The following is a 3,948-nucleotide window of genomic DNA, read 5'->3' on the forward strand; positions in this document are numbered from 1 at the left end:
TGGGCACCCGTAATTCTGAGTTTTTGGAGACTCTGATTCAGCGGGTCTGGGGTAGGGCTGCAGAGACAGCGTTTGTGACCTAGCTTCTTTAGGTTTTATTTGTTTGGGTGCGTGTTGATTAATGTTTTCAGAATTACACAAAATGCCTAGAAATTTGTCAATGTCCTGCCATCCGTATAGTCTCTCTCTAATTACTGTTTCAAAATGCTATATGTTACCGAAATAACCACATGTCCTCATCAATGCATCCTTGTTTAATAGTGAGCTCTCACCAGATCTTTTCACTGTGGCCATTTTTGCAACTTTTGTATTTCATAGTTAGTTACTGTTGGCTCTTGATTCTTCCCTGAGAGTGTTTGCAATCAAGCACAGGTAGAAAGGCTTCATCTCCACGGAGAGTCCTGGAAAGGACCAGAACACAGGTGAGAACTTTAGGATCCAGCCGTTGAACTCGGTGAGAATTTCTACAACGCTAATGAAGAGACCGATTCACACATCGGCCCGCCCGCCCCAACCCAAGTGAACCGAGAATTGATTACTTGGGATCGAATGAACTAATGGGGTGGTTATAAGTTTTATAACTTTTTCTTCAAAGCATTGTTAGTTCTTTAGTGTTTTGTTTTCCAGATTTAAAGAATCCCCTTTCTCCTTTCTTTTAAGCTATCCGTAAATCACAGCAGTTTGGGGAAATATACTTTTGCATAAGCAGAAATGAAGCATTTATTTTTTTCTGATCCCTCCGGAATTCAGAAAGTCCTATCGAAATATCTTATATTCACGACCATATAGGTTTTGACCTAAGTTCAAAAGGCATCTGTTCTCCTTGGAACAGGAAACAATTGGATGAGTCTCTGACTTGGTTTCTTAGCCTGGGGATGCTTTAAAAAAATCTCTGAGATTCCTTATTCCTGGACAGTTTTAAGGAACCAAGATTGACTGTGGGAGCCCATAAAGCCCCCTGGATCTTACCAAAGCTTTGACCGGAATGTTGTACTTGAGAATACGCATAAAATCATCGTTCCCACTGCGCTTATGTAAATAGTCAGGCCGTGGTCGGTGAGACTAGATTTACTTTTTCTGGCCGCGATTATCGTTGGTAAAAACAGGCTGGGAGTAGAAAGAGTAACCGTTCGGTAGAAAGCCGCAGCCCCTCGCCAGATTCTGCTCCTGGGTCCTGAATTCTTCTGGTTTCCTCCACTATCTGGCTACAACTCTCCAAACTGATGTTTCCGATTTCCCTCCCACCTTCCTGACTTGGAATCACTGGCACTGACACTGCCCTTTTGCCAAAGGTCCAACAGCTTGATGACGGCAGACGGCTTGCTGTAAACTTCAGAGACGTTACCACCACGGGTCCTGTCGGCATAACGCTCTGCCTGCCTCTGCCTGGACCTCTCAGAGACTTCACTGGGACACCTGCCGACACCAGCAGGGACCTCGAGCTGCAAACCAGGAGCGCCCAGCACGATGGAACTGCCACCCTTAGTCCACCATCTAAAGACGCTGGAAGCCCAAAGCCAGAAATGTTCTCAACCGGCTGCTCTCCAAACTGAGAAATTGAGTTTATGATAGTAACTATTAGCCCTTGTTTTCCTTTTGTTTCCATAGAAATGCCTCTCATTAAAGTTCTGGTTGCCGACACCACACGGAGGCCTGAGTTGGACGAAGGCTCGCCTGCCACACGGCCTCCTCATGCCGGACCTGCCCTGCGTCGCCCTGAGGGGTTCAGCACAGCAAGGCGCTCATGCGACGCTCAGAGGGCTGTCGGCACCTGGCCCAAAAGCTCTCCGGGCATTCACCCTCAACGGAGGGCAATGTTTCCCACACATCGGAACTTGGGGACTCTGTTTCTTGGAAAAGCATCAACAACAACAAAAAAAAACGCACCTCAACCTCCTTGGAAAGGAACTACTCAGTGCAAAATCTCTGCAATTACAGCACAGATCTAGGACCCTTTAGCCAGAGTTGACTGGACAATCACGTAACCGTAGACTAGTTACCAGCTGAACAAGGGAGAGTGCGTGTGATCACATCATGCCATGCCCATGTAAGTAACTCAGGAGAAAATGAAAATCCAGATTGGCTTGGAAAAGTCAATCCTGAATCTGATGCTAATTTAGCTACTTAGTTGAATTAATTAATCAATCTATCGATCACATCAGTCATTGTATTTTGACAAACAGCTTTTACCCTCCTGACAGCAATGTTCATAATCTCTCTTATGAGCCGTGTCCCCTCCAAGGTCCTAAGTGCTTTTCACTGGCCACTGACTGGGCCGATGAGAATCGACCTTCAGGTGCCCTTGGACGAAGGGACAGTGTTAACCAGCGGGCCCCTCTCTCGGCTCAAGCAAGAGAATGAGCAAAAGGAGGTAATTGTCAAAGAAAACCCCAAATGAGGCCACTTTCAGTCTGCTCGGTTTGCTCTCCATCGATAAAATATTCACGAAGTCTGAATTTTCTTTCCCCTTTAATCTTGAACAGGTTTTTTTTTAGCCCGTCTCTGTATTTCTTACCCTTGAGATTCTTGTACAGCACAAGTCAGTCTGCAGAATGACCCTTAACTTGGGTTGGCGTGCAGACTTCTGTTCCATGACGGTTTGGGTAAGTTGTGTTTTTCAAGGAGTTTTTGCATTTCATCTTAGCGATCAGCTTTATCAACCTAAACGTTCTTCTCATATCCCTCGATTTGCCTTTTAATAACCGGGGCTCTGTGGTTGGCTCTCCTCCCCACCTCCTGGCGTTGGCAACCTGTGCTTTGTTCTCCGATGCATCTCCTAGGGACACATCGAAATTGTTTTAATCTTTCTAAAGAACCAAGTTTTTCCTCCAGCTACTTAAAAAAATTTCTCTTTCTTTGTAGTTTCCAGCCTCACAAGGTGTGGTTCCTTTGTGTTTATTTCCCTTTGGATTTGCCTCATCCATCCGTACGATTGTTCTTCATCAAATCTAGGAAAATTGGGGCCATTATTTCTTCAGGTTTTTTTCCTGCTCCCTTGTCTTTTTTCCTCGACCCCTGGGCTCCAGTGCATGGGTGTTAGGCCACATGACGCTGCTATTCTCTGTGCGTTCCTAACATCATTTTTCTCTCTGCCCGTCACATTGGATGGTTTCCATCGAGGCTTTGGGGAGCAGGGTGTGCTGAACTGTGCCCCGGGCTGCAGTGAGGGGTCCACAGTCTTGGTGGCGACTCAGCCCTGTCCTGCGGGGTCAGGACTCTGTGGCAAACGCACCGAGTGCAATCCCTGTGGGTCCCTCCCAGGAAAGGTGACCCATGACCTTGCCTCCTGCTGTGTATGGTGTCTTCCACCCAGATGCCCTTGCTGGGCCTCAGTGCCCAGGACGCCCATGCCTGCGATGGCCGCTGGTGCCCTGGGGCTTCCCCCAATCTCGGACGGACGCCGGCCTGCCAGGAATCACCCGCCGCCTGCATCGCACAGGCTCCAGCCCCCTCCCCAGAGCTGTGCGGACCCCCTGCATGGCTCAGCTCCACCCGGGCTGGCTTCACGGAGCCCTCTCCATGGTGCACCTGCTCCAATGTCAGGAGGATCATGGACGGCCTGAGGGTCTGCTCCGTGGACCCCAGACGGTCAGGCTGCCCTCTGGGTGGGCAGCCAGGTGACCTCTGCCCCTAGTGGATGCTGACTGCCACCAGGTGGCCCGGGGCAGCCCCATTCCTATCTGTGCTGGCCCTGGGGCTCCTCCCTACCTTCTTCTCTCTCTGTCTCTATCTCTCCCTTCTCTCTGTGTCTTTCTGTGTCTCTCTCCTTCTCTTCTTCCCGCTCCCTCCCTCCTTTATTTTCAAAGGTTCCCCTCAGACTCAGTAAACATCCCAGGTGCAGATTATACGGGCCTCCTCTTGCAACCTGAGCAGATACATTTAAAAATAAGACTTGTCCAGGGTCATTACCCTCTCCTAGCTGTCTAGCCTCAGAGCTATTTAAGGCCA

General features: G+C 48.9%; 1 long non-coding RNA gene across 1 annotated transcript; it reads right to left on the bottom strand.

Moving 5' to 3' along the window:
* Nucleotides 1-239: 239 nt before the first annotated feature.
* LOC131492482 (uncharacterized) lies at nt 240-1,544 on the bottom strand. The gene is made up of 2 exons (XR_009252063.1): nt 970-1,544; nt 240-401 (listed from the first exon to the last, which is right to left on the bottom strand). It is a non-coding gene; the product is annotated as an uncharacterized LOC131492482 (long non-coding RNA).
* Nucleotides 1,545-3,948: the final 2,404 nt, after the last annotated feature.

The sequence above is a fragment of the Neofelis nebulosa genome, chromosome 13 (assembly GCF_028018385.1).
Source record: "Neofelis nebulosa isolate mNeoNeb1 chromosome 13, mNeoNeb1.pri, whole genome shotgun sequence".
Classification (NCBI taxonomy): Eukaryota; Metazoa; Chordata; class Mammalia; order Carnivora; family Felidae; genus Neofelis; species Neofelis nebulosa.